The 13,048-nt window shown below is 45.3% G+C and overlaps 2 pseudogenes; one reads left to right on the top strand and one right to left on the bottom strand.

The window, feature by feature from the left end:
- Window positions 1–1,707: 1,707 nt before the first annotated feature.
- Window positions 1,708–2,316, top strand: LOC147439364 (uncharacterized; annotated as a pseudogene).
- A 5,121-nt stretch (window positions 2,317–7,437) lies between these two features.
- LOC147439363 (uncharacterized) lies at window positions 7,438–7,994 on the bottom strand (annotated as a pseudogene).
- Between the last annotated feature and the right edge of the window lie 5,054 nt (window positions 7,995–13,048).

Genomic DNA, 13,048 nt, shown 5'->3' with positions numbered 1-13,048 from the left:
CGCAACTGCTTCTACTTCCTCTTTGTCATGGAGATCTCTCTCTCTCTCTCTCTCTCTCTCTCCCCCTTGTTTAGTGATATCTTTGGCTTATTCTAATTAAACACCAATTTCAAGTGTTGTGCAGCATAAGGGAACCCTATGTTGACATGATAAGACATTAAACTTGCATTGTGAGAGAGCAGTTGACATGATAAGACATTACCCTATGTTGACATGATAAGCCATTAATCTTGCTGATAAGACATTAAACTTGGATTGTGAGAGAGCAGTTGACATGATAAGACATTAAACTTGCATTATGCTGCACAACACTTGAAATTGGTGTTTAATCAGAATAAGCCAAAGATATCACTAAACAAAGAGAGAGAGAGAGAGAGAGAGAGAGAGAGAGAGAGAGAGAGAGAGAGAGAGAGAGAGAGAAAGAGAGAGAGAGAGAGAGAGAGAGAGAGAGAGAGAGAGAGAGAGAGAGAGAGAACAATCTACTCAACCGTCGATATGAAGTCCCTTATTATTAGCTCATCACCTGCAGCGCAAGCTCACAACCCTGTTAAAGAGACCTGGCAATTTAGATACAAGAGAGGACTATCAGAGCTGCCGCCATGGCCCTTTCCCTGGTTGCCTCCATGGCCGTTGTTATAGCCACCCTTGCCACCTTGACCGCCATGCTGATCAATATAACCACCGCTGCCCTTGCCACCATACGTACGTGGCCCTTTTCCCCACCAGCTGCCAGAGGTGCCGCAAAGCCGGGGGTTGATCTTCCTACGATGGCGACAAAGCAGGAACTCCCTTCCCTTCCCAGCCACGAATGTTGTAAGTACAAGCCCAATCGGGCATATTGATTGTCCGCCACCCAATAACCAAAAGGAACGACCACACACTCATACCCTTTCAGATCACGCCTGTTGAGGCTTATAAGAATGTACTCGCAATCATTGATCAACAAGAGCAAACAGTTATCGCATCGTCTCTCTATCTCTTTCTCTCTCACTCTCTGTCTCACAGTATGTATGCAGTCATATATCTCTGTGTATGACCGCCATGGCCTTCTCTCTAAAATACCACAAGGAATGCGTTGCAAAACGTCTTCCTGAGATGAACTTACCGTGCCATCGCTGGGTTATAGTTGTCTTCTTGGCATGCCCGAGTGTCTAGTGAGGCCAACTCCAAGGGCCGCTGCAGGCCGAAAGCTGGCTCTCTCTCTTCTTCGGCATCCTCTTCAATATCGCTTCGCGAGGCTCACCACTCCCATCACCAAAAGCATGGCAAGAAGTAGCAGTGCCAGACCCTTGTTGCTACCCACATAAGAAGAGCTCTCCATTGCAGTACTACGGTGCAGAATACTTTGCTAGAGGTGCAGAATGCAAGTGATGGATTCTCTCTCTCTCTCTCTCTCTCTCTCTCTCTCTCTCTCTCTCTCTCTCTCTCTCTCTCTCTCTCTCTCTCTCTCTCTCTCTCTCTCTCTCTCTCTCTCTCTCTCTCTCGCTCTCTCCCTCCCAAAAAAAAAACTCAACTCTCTCAAAGAGTCTCAAAGAGCACGCGCCGACGCGCGCTCTTTGAGAGAGTTGAGTTTTTTTTTTTGGGAGAGAGAGAGAGAGAGAGAGAGAGAGAGAGAGAGAGAGAGAGAGAGAGAGAGAGAGAGAGAGAGAGAGAGAGAGAGAGAGAGAGAGAGAGAGAGAGAGAGAGAGAGAGAGACTCTCTCAGCATATGTGGGGCACACACAAGCAGCCATGGCGAAGGGCGACTCTACAAGAAGCGCAAGGGCAACCTACCCAACAGGTTGACGAGCAGACGGCCATCACTGAAGCACGTGAAGGGGAAGCCCGAGAATCTCTGGCCGTAGGGGTGCTGCGCTGTCTGGGTCCCACCATTACTCGCTATCCACAGAGCCCAACCATCTCTGCAATGTCCCCTGTTCGTGACCTCACCATCAGGTCCTTGCTCACGAAGAAAACTAAATTGCCGAGTGCTCTCCCTTGCAAGCAGCGCTTCTTCAAATACCCTCAACCCCACAGGCAAACTACTACCTCCATCCTTTCCCTCCTCTCTCAGCAACAGACATGGGAGTGATTCGTGCATGATTTGCGATTCATACGTGCGCCCTTGTACTCTGGTTTGAGTGTGCGATGAGTGCAATTATGGCTCCTTCCAAGGGTGCACATCTGTGGAGGTGCCGACATTTCTGATGCTTACTACTGTAAAGAGTGCACCCAACAGGACAAGGATAGAGATGGTTGCCCCAAAATTGTGAACCTTGGCAATGCCAAAACTGATTTGTTCTATGAACATAAGAAGTATGGTTTCAAAAAAAGATAGGTTAGTGCACTCTCGTAACCTTTTGCTTTGTCGTGCCTTATGAGATTGGGGGGTGCTGCATACATACAATTGAAATGTGTCATGCTTATTGTGGGGCTATGATGGCATGTTCTTGCATATATAAGAGTGCAAAAAATGACAATTTTTAATTTGTGAGGTTTCCACTCGTTCAGATAGACAAACAAAAAGAGAGAGAGAGAGAGAGAGAGAGAGAGAGAGAGAGAGAGAGAGAGAGAGAGAGAGAGAGAGAGAGAGAGAGAGAGAGAGAGAGAGAGAGAGAGAGAGAGAGAGAGAGAGAGAGAGAGAGAGAGAGAGAGAGATTGTCAAGTGAGTGAGGGAAACGCAAGGTTGCGAGAGCAGAAGCAGAAGCAATAGAAAGAAAGGAGAGGAAACCAATAGAGATGCTGTCCAAATTGGATCCCTCACAGATAGTGGAAGGGACGACAACGACCTTGGCTTGAAAATTCTGGACAACAAGCTTGACAATAATGCACATGCCCTTCTAGTCCTTGGCAATCTCTTTGGCGATGTCCTCTCCTACCTTCTTGGGTGACAGGCTCAGAGGCCCGATCTTGGGTGCCAATGAAGAGGCATCTCCAACTTCCACCCCTGTTAAACAAACAAAAACCACCTCCTCATATTCTTGTCTCCCTTTCTTTATCAGCATTGCATCTTCATCGTGGGTGCAAAACATGCATCACTCAGCTTCATGTCTACCGTCTAGTGGAGTTTACGGGTGGCTCCCTCAATGGTGACTCTGAACTAGAGTTGGTCTAGAAGTAAGGGAGAAATTAGCGTCGTTGCCCTTGCGATCAAATCCCTCGAGGAGCCCGAGCGTGACAGGAAGAAGATGAATGCATTGCTACAGCTGTTGCTCCTCGCGGGTCTGAAATAGTAGCTAAAAGTGTTATAATCATTGCTCAAGAACGAGTACTGCTGTGGTTGGCGCCTGTGCTCTGGTGTGCACACAACCTTCTCTGAAGACAACTGGAGCTGCTCATGATTAGTGCTAAGGGCCTTGTTAATCCGCTCTAAGTTTCGTGTAGCAATTATCTCCCTTCCTAATCTCGAAGAGGGTGAGCTCTGACAATCAGATTCCTATCCATTTAATGCATAATTAATACCACAATGATGAAGCCGACTGACAGAAATAGCAGAGATGCCATCATTTGCATTTATGACATTGTTATACTGCAAGTGCTCCTCATGATTGGTGGCCAGTGGCTACTCTCATAATTGTATTGTCAGAATTCCTCTTATTAATCTGACCATGCAAGCTCTGCAGCACTCGATTGCCTTTTTCTTCTTCTTCTTTTGCTTACCTCAGTCCTAGCATTGGCGTTAGGGTTTTGCTCCATGCTAGTGTGCCACATGAGCTCTTAGGTGGTTTCCGACCTACAGATTCCTCTTTCTTCTCCTTATACATTTAAGAACATCAAGCACAATGGAAACATTTCTCTCGATGATTTGATCGATACTGCCCATTTGATGTGTCCCTGTTCAATGGCAAAGGAGCTCGCTAGCACAACAAAGGAAATTCTTGGCACTACGTTTCTGTTGGTTGCTCTGTGGATGGGAAGGATCCCAAGGATTTGCAAATAGAGATTGACGATGGGGATGTTGAGATTCCACAGAATTAGCTTAATTAATCTTAGGTAGGTGCCTCTCTAGAATGTAGCGCTGCTAAAGTAAGTTTCACTTTGTGGTACTGCTGCTGGGTTTTTCTTGCAAATCGTTTTTGGACAAATGTCAGCTTGTTATACTTCTAATGAGTGTATGCTCAGCGTGGAGAGAGAGAGAGAGAGAGAGAGAGAGAGAGAGAGAGAGAGAGAGAGAGAGAGAGAGAGAGAGAGAGAGAGAGAGAGAGAGAGCACCAATTCACATTCTTAAGACAGTGTTCTCGGGAAAAATCTATTTCACAAACATCCATAGAGGAAAATTCTCAAAATAACGATATTTTTTACAATTAAACTCTATTTTTATTTCTTCCATTATGAGATGCGTATGGAAATTGGACTAAAGAGACTAAAGCCTTATCATAGCTCTAGGTCATGTTAAAAATGAATATTGGAGTATTAAGACTATCACTAAGAGTCTAGGAGTAATGAGAAATGAACCTACATTAATCTAAGGTCAAGGCCAATTACCTATGATTAGCACACATAAAACCTAATTTTATGATGAGTTAATTTTCACAAAGCAAAGTGTTGAAACTTTAGGATGCCTAGCTTTTGAACATGAAAAAACCTTATTTTTTGAATTTTCAAACCGGATTCTATCCTCTTTCCCTCCCTTCAATCGGTTGTTTTGAGTTTTCAATCGGCGAGAGAGAGAGAGAGAGAGAGAGAGAGAGAGAGAGAGAGAGAGAGAGAGAGCGAGAAGATCCTACAAGGTAATTTGGTTGTGCTCACACGTCGGCTTAGTTTTCATGAGACTAAAACTTAAGTGGGAGAATGTGCAAGGTGAAGTGAAAGAGAAGAAAGATAAGTCAAAGATTGAAGTAGACTTGGTCAGCTTTGGCCCCTGGAAGTGAAAAGACTTTTTCTTGGAGATTCTCCAAGCTTAACATTTTGCTGCAAACATGTTTAGTATATGATGAAAATAGTCGGTGATAATGATTGTTTCTCTCTTTTGTTTTTAGAGAGAGGGATCGAAGCATCTTCTCTCACTTAATAGCGCTCTTCCCAGTGGACATACATGGTAGCTCTTGGTTTGGCAAGTCTCTATCATCTCCAAAAAATGGGATGTCAATACGATGCAACCCTTTTCCTCATCGAACTAGCAAGATTTCCTTACCACCTTGACTTGAGCAGACACAAGCTCAAAAGAGATTGAAATTTGCCGCAAACAAATTATGGCCTTCTAGACAGTTTTGCTAGATTTTTCCAAACAATGATCCAAAATTGAAAGGAGTCGCATCTTCCATCTTTATGAACTAAGATGTTCAATTGATCTATATTTAAGTTTCCAAAAAAACATATTTTTGCCAGCAATGGTGACATGTATAAGGACGACTAGATTTGTATAATCATGATTGGGGAGCAATGGTGTTGACATTTATTGATTGGATTTAGAGAAATCTATCTCTCTCTCTCTCTCTATCTATCTATCTACCTGTCTCTCTCTCTGTGATATCTCTTTTTAGAAAAGAAGTATATATATACGTGAGAAACTCACTTGGCAACTTTGCTCGGTTTTGAACTTGCTCTGATAAGTTCGCTCGATGTTTGGTAGAACTCCCAGAAAAGTACGGTGCTTGATAGTGACATCTTGCGCAAATGACGAATGCCTTCTTATGACCCGCTGTTGCTATCATATAAAGTGAAGTAATTTTATGTGCACATCTCGCACAAGTGTCAATCACCTTTTAACCTCGTAATTCAATTCAAACAAATTGTACTTGATAGTGATTGATAGTGACGAGAGCAAAGCGAACCCCGAACCCCGACGGCCTCTAAAACGCCGGGGACCGAATGGCGTGCCTCGAGCCTGTCACACGATAAAGCTAATAGGGGGCACCACCTAGCTTTGAGCGGCTAGGATGAAAACCACGATGATACCAACACCGCAAACTTACACACACGAAGACGGAGAGAGAGAGAGAGAGAGAGAGAGAGAGAGAGAGAGAGAGAGAGAGAGAGAGAGAGAGAGAGAGAGAGAGAGAGAGAGAGAGAGAGAGAGAGAGAGAGAGAGAGAGAGAGAGAGATGTTTGCGAATGATGAAAACCCTTGGGGGTGTGAGGGAGAATTATTTCTGTAGTATTTACAAATGGCACGCCGTGGTGATAGAGAGGTAGGGAGAAAAGATGGTGCAAACTACTTGGTGCACTCTCTAAAACGACTCAATGGTTGTGAAGCTTTCTACCAAGAGCGTGTATACGTGTGTGCATTGACCATTGGAGTCGAGAGATGGACGTGGTTCCCTTCGCATGGTGCAATTCCCAAGGCAAACCCAACACACAAGTCCCCTCCCCGTGATGGTGATAGTGTCAACTCTTCGCACTACACTCTACCAAGTGCTGACTTCTCATGGACTGCCCCCCCCCCCCCTCCCGATAGTGATCTCTTAGTGCCAATTGATAGGTGCTGGCTGCTTGGATTATGATAATCCCAGTGTGATTAGGGTAAGCTTAATCAGGGAGACAAAGCAAGTGGTGGGCCCCGTGTGGTTGACCCTTGCTTTGTTTTGGGAGTTTATTAAAAGATGAGAATCTCTAGGTGGGCCTTTGTGACCATCACCTAGAGAGAGGAAATTACAAAAATGGAAATTTTACAATGGCTCGGGTGAAAACTGAAGAAATGATGAAAATACCCTATAAATTATTGGAAACGATGTCGTGGTTGCGTGTTGCCGGCAAATGGTGTGTTGCCGGTGTGTCGGTGTAGAGCGTACTTCTTTTCAGGGTCGGCCGGGGCATGCCTTCGACGCATTTCCTCTTTTTGTTGTTGGCAGTGCGTGCTTTGGGTCCTCCTTCTTTTTCGTTGTCGTAGTAGTCATGGAATCCTTCGTTTTCCTTGTATTTATGTGCGTATATGCGTTGTCGGGGGATATGTGTTCGCTACGTGAGCCGGGCAGGCGCCGGGCCTCTGGTTGTGGGAGGTGTGAAAGAAAGAGAACAAGAACAACATATGTAATTGAATCTGAAAATGACCATAATCATCAATTAATTGATTAACGCTTGAGTACAACTTAATCCTTAGCCAATGCGGGCTATTAACAGCACCGTCACTTGGATCATCTGCTAACTAGGAGTTTAGGCTCCCGCTTTACAGAATTAACCAGGCCGTTAACGACACCGGACTTAAAAGAATGTTAATTAAATCTCTATATGATGACGGTTGTGGAAATGTCCTCCTGTCGCTGTATCTGCTTCAAATACCCGTAGATTCTGCAGTCTTCAATTCTGCTCACTACCTTGATCATCAAGCTTCATTTATTACCAATTATTCTGTATCTTCCTGCTTTATGCACTTTGGACTGGCTTATCTGCTGTTCACGAGCTTTATCTTCACCTCTAGTCGACTTGCTCCGAGTCCCTTAAAGTATTATCACAGGAAACCACCTAGTTTGTGAGTATTATCATAGGAACCACCTAGTTTGTGAGTATTATCACAGGAAACCTCATGGCTTGTTGCATACATAGGCACAAATTGTTCTGGCAGCTTCACATTCCCATTCAAATATCTTTCCACTTCAATAGCACAAGTCTCAGCATGCATTACAAAGATAGCATCAATTTCTTTTTCCATAACATCATCATAGCAAACCCTGTAACCTGTAGCAGTCATAGACTGATCATCATCCATCACCCCCTCTGAATATGCATCTCCATAATCATAATCTTTGTCTTGGTTCACATCAAATACATATGGTTGAGCATCAAATACATCTACATCATCACTAGTGTCCTGAAATGAAGCCATATACATGAAACCCTCTTGTATAGCATCATCCAAAACAATTGCTTTTTAATGTAATGTTGCATAAGCATTCTCTTCATGCTCTATACCCAAAGAGAACTCCAAATGGGCATCCACATCACATATTGACTCTGACAAACATGTTTCTTGATCACGGCTAGCAACTATGCTTGTATGCAAACCATGTTCTGGCTCTGAGAAACCTGATTTCTCATTTATGTTACTTTGAGAGGATATGACTGCATGCTTAGCATCCATAGAGTCATAGCTGCTTTGGAATAAAGAAGACAATCCCAATCGAGCATAAACAATATCTACTATGAAATCATCATCTGCATGCAATAATGTCTCGTCTTCCAGAAGACATGCATCAATAACAGATTCTAACTTAGCTCGGATAGAATATCGATCACCTGTATGATATGATTTTTGCATTAAGAAAAATGGCTCCTCATCTTGTTTGCTTTGAATTTTTTGAAGCTCCAGGTCTTTATTCACTGAGATCCCCTGTAAAATTGCTTCTGCAAAAGCATCCCAATTATTTGCATATGTTCTTGCAATAACTTGAACTTGCTCCTTAATATCGTCACACACAAGCTATTCAAACTCTTCAATCATTTGAACTTCTGGCACTCTTTCACGCTTCATTTCTTGCTCGTAACACTCTAGGTAGCCTTTTGGATCATATTCACCATCAAGCATTCGTCTTTCATCACACACTGCATCCAATGTTGCATTTAAAGCTTCTTCTATCTGCTTCTTTGTCTTCACGACTTCTACTTCATGTAATGATCCCTGCATCACTCGCATCATCTTGGAAAAATCTGGAACTCCTGATTTTCCATTAGAAACATCTGTGATAAATTCTTCAAATAAAATCTTCATCTCCGTTGGAATCTCCATCTGCATCTCCCACCCCGGCTCATTTCGCGTCAGGTTCACCAAAGATGTTGGGGGATATGTGTTCCCTACGTGAGCCGGGCAGGCGCTGGGCCTCTGGCTGTGGGAGGTGTGAAAGAGAGAGAACAAGAACAACATATGTAATTGAATTTGGAAATCACCATAATCATCAATTAATTGATTAACGTTTGAGTACAACTTAATCCTTAGCCAAGGCGGGCTGTTAACAACACCATCACTTGGATCATCTGCTAACTAGGAGTTTAGGCTCCCGCTTTACAGAATTAACCGGGCCGTTAACGACACCGGACTTAAAAGAATGTTAATTCAATCTCTATATGATGACGGTTGTGGAAATGTCCTCTTGTCGCTTTATCTGCTTCAAATACCCGTAGATTTTGCAGTCTTCAATTCTGCTCACTACCTTGATCATCAAGCTTCATTTATTACCAATTATTCTGTATCTTCCTGCTTTATGCACTTTGGACTGGATTATCTGCTGTTCATGAGCTTTATCTTCACCTCTAGTCGACTTGCTTTGAGTCCCTTAACCCCTGCTTGGACGATACACTTGCTTTCCTCTTCCGAGCTCATGCCAGCTTCATGCAACGCTCCGAGATACTCTCCTTTCCAAGCATGAGAGAGTGAGCGCACCTTTAACTTTCTTGCTTATGTCTGAGAGCAAGAGAAAGTGCCCCTTCCTTGCCGACTCCTTGCTCCCCTCTTCTCTATCATATGCATAAGATGAAGAGAGCTTTACTCTTCTTTGTTTGTCAGAGCCCTTTCTCGAGAGTCTTGCTTCAAGATTCGGCTCCGAGAGCCTTTACTTTTCCTCCTTCTTTATTGCTCGCCTTAACATGCCGAGCTCCGCCTTCTCCAAGCCTTGCTCTCTTCATTTGCTAACCAAGGACAAGAGGACGAGAGAGAGTGCTCGCCCTTGCTTACCTCCTTACTCCCTTGCTTAGCTTGATTGGAGATCGAGAGAGAGAGAGAGAGCCTTGCTTGCCTCCTTTCGCTCTCCCCTTGCCCTATTCTCCTTCACTTTTTGCTTGTTACGAGCCTTTCTCCTTCGTTGATAGCCTCCTCCCTTCGTTTTTTCTTGCTATCTCCGCATGCAAAAAAAAGGTGTCCTATTATTAGCCAATAGCGCCGCCGCTACGGACATGGCACAGGAACGGCCACTATGATGTGGCAGCTCGGACTTTCAAGTAGCGTCGAATTTGGCGGAACCGGTACCGAAGAGGAGCGCTATGGCGAGGGCTGCACTTCGTGTTTCTTCTCCACACCGACTGAGGCCTGAGCCAGCCTACGCAAGCATTTCTCTTCCTCCTGCGTGGCTGCAGCTGCTCTGTATCGACCTACTCTTTCTTCTTTTGTTTCATATTCACTTAAAAAACCCTTTTTAGTTCCCAATGGGTGGCCCTTGAACTACCTGTGGGCGGGCGGCCTTTGGCCATGCCCTTTAGTTGGGTGGCCTTCGCTTACGACTTTGGGCGTCTGCTTGTTGCCTTGGGCGGCCGACCATAGGCAAGCTCTGGAAGCCATTGCTTAGGCGGCTATCAACGACATAATTGTGGCCCTTGGCCATTATTTAATGGCTTGGCACCACACTTGGCATACATATCTTTTAAAGCATTGCAAGAGCTGACATTCTTGAATAATGCCAAAATAACCCAGCTCAGCATTGCCGACAACTAACACCGGGACTCTGCCTGCCAGGCCGTAGACTTCTCAAACTGCATAAAACGCATACTAAACCTGATGAGGAGGCCAAATTTCCCAGATGGCACCCCGACCGAGCCGACCGGATTGGTACACAACCGACCCCCAGTGAATCTTTAACGGCTAGTATCTTGGCGATTGCGACTCCGATTACTGATCTGAAAAGATCGACGCGCTCCAAAAAGTGAGCACTTCAAGCCCGTGCATTCATTTCATTTGTGTCACCTCATCTGCAGTTGTCCAATCCGGTACGGATCTGCAATCGACTCAAACTTCAATATGCCATAACTTCTTCATCGTAGCTTCAATCGACGAGCCGTAAAGACAGGCCGGTAGAGCACTTCAAGCACTACAGTTCTAGACCATAAACTCCCATCTGTGCTCACTTCAAGCATAATCATTTTTGGCATCATTGAGGTATCTGTTTGCCCTTTTAAGCCGCATTTGGCATACATTAATCATTAAACTTTGCCTGTTAACAAGCCCTGATCCTTGACCATTAAATGTGTAGGCTTCAAAGAAGCTTAGCTTGCATTTCTCTGCTCTTTTTCTCTACATGGCAACGGAGCTGCACGACAGCGTGTGTATGTACGTATGTGCATGTGGGCGGATGTGTGTGTGTGTGTGTGTGTATATATATATATATATATATATATATATATATATATATATATATATATATATATATATATATATATATATATATATATATATATATATATATATATATGTATGTATGTATGTATGTATGTATATGGGTGCACGTGCGTGTGTGTGTGTATTTATATGTGTGCGCAAGCGTGCGATGGGAACGGGGGCTTATATATATTATATATATGTTTTTATATTTTTTTTTCTTTGTGTTGGCGGCCAGCTGGCAGCTACGTGAAGATCGGGGTGGGGGAGTGGTGTGTGTGTGTGTGTGTGTGTGTGTGTGTGTATGCATGGTGTGTGTGTGTGTGTGTGATGTGTGTATATTGAGAGAGAGAGAAGAGCTGTGCGCTGCGCCTTCTACAGGCCGAGAGGGAGAGAGAGAGAGGGATTGCAAGCAGGGTGGATCCGAACAGAGCACGAGAGAGGGAGAGGGGATTGGGGTGGTGAGTGAGGAAGAGGATGAGGGTGTGAGAGGGTGAGGGTGAGTGAGTGTGTGGTGTGGAGGGAGAGTGGGCTCCATGGTGGGTGCTACGCCTTTGGGCGGAGAAGAACGAGAGAGAGAGAGAAGGGGATGAGGTGGCGTGGATAGGAGAGAGGGGGCTCTATGGCGGGTGCCCACCATGGGGGGGAAGAGAGTGTGTGAGGGGGGGGTTGTCCTATTCTCTGTCTTGCATGGTGTCTCAAGGATGAGAGGAGGGGAAGAAGTAAATGGTGTGGGGGGCAAAAAGAGGGTGGGGATAGCGGGCCAAGGGGGGGGGTAATAAGGCGGAGGGGAGGGTGAGGCGAGCGGGTGGGGAAGAGAGGGGGGAGGAGAATATAAGTGGGCCAAGGGAGGGGGAATGAGAGGTTGGTGGGGGTGTGGTTAAGAATATGGGAGACCGAGAGTTGACATGTAGCTCGACACAGAGGGAGCGCAAGAGGGAAAGCGAGAGAGGGGTCGGGGTGAGTGCTTGAGGCTTGCGTGTGGCCGAGGGTGGTCAGTAAGGGGGGGCAATGGAGGGTGAGGATGAGAGAGAGGATATTAGAGGGGGGGGGGGGGGGGGGGGGGGGGGGGGGGGGGGGGGGGGGGGGGGGGGGGGGGGGGGGAATATTTCATTCAATGCCCGCCGGGGGAATAAACTACGGGGAGAGAGAGAAGGGGTATCTAAAACCGACGGCAGCCGGCTAGGCTGGGGTATAGACAAGCGGGGGCCTGAGGGTGATAAGGCCGGCCAATTGGGGGGGGGGGGCGATGTGCCATGCTGGTAGAGGTGTCGTGAGGTTTACCAGGCGCTGTCGAGCCTTCCAATAGTGTTGCCAAGGCTCCAGCAGAGGAAAAATTAGTTTTTTTTTTTCTTTGATTTTCAAAAATCGGCCATCATTAGCCCTCTCCCTTTGGCTAGAGGCATTTATGCTTCTAGCCCTTCCTCTGCTTCTTCAGCTGTGGAGTTAGAGGGTTCTCCCTCTTCTGGAATGTGTAGCATGAATTCTGGATCAAACCTAAGAAAACACCTTTTCAGTCTCCATCCATTGACCCTAGTCTTGTGAATTCTCCCATCTGCTTCCATCAGCTTATAGCTGCCGTTGTCATAGGGTTTCTTGATGATGAATGGCCCTTCCCATCTGGGTTGAAATTTCTTATCCTTCCTGGTGTCAAATCTATTGTCGTATCTCAGCACTAACCTACCTTTTTCCAGTCCCTTTTCTTTAAGCCCTTGATTGAAAGTGAGCCGGCGTCGTTCTGCCTGCGCTGCATAGTGATTGATTGCTTCTTCCATATCTAGCTGGAGTCTCTCCAGATCCAAGATGTGGTATCGGACAATTGGACAATGTATCTGGCTAGCCAAAACTCATAAGCTGGCTATCTGTACCTCAATGGATTGAATTGCCTCCTTCCCATAAACTAGATGGAAAGGGGTGAAACCTAGTGATGTTCCGAACGTTGTTCTGTAGGCCCAAAGAGCTGCCATGAGATGTTTATCCCAGTCCCCTGTGTGATTGTTCACCTACTTTGTGATGATTTTTCAAATCATTCCTTTTAACTTCTCTACCAGACC

This window comes from Adiantum capillus-veneris, chromosome 16 (assembly GCF_014529385.1).
Source record: "Adiantum capillus-veneris isolate H3 chromosome 16, ASM1452938v2, whole genome shotgun sequence".
NCBI classification, from domain to species: domain Eukaryota; kingdom Viridiplantae; phylum Streptophyta; class Polypodiopsida; order Polypodiales; family Pteridaceae; genus Adiantum; species Adiantum capillus-veneris.
The sequence above is the reverse complement of the archived record's forward strand: the minus strand, read 5'-3'. Positions and strand labels throughout refer to the sequence as shown.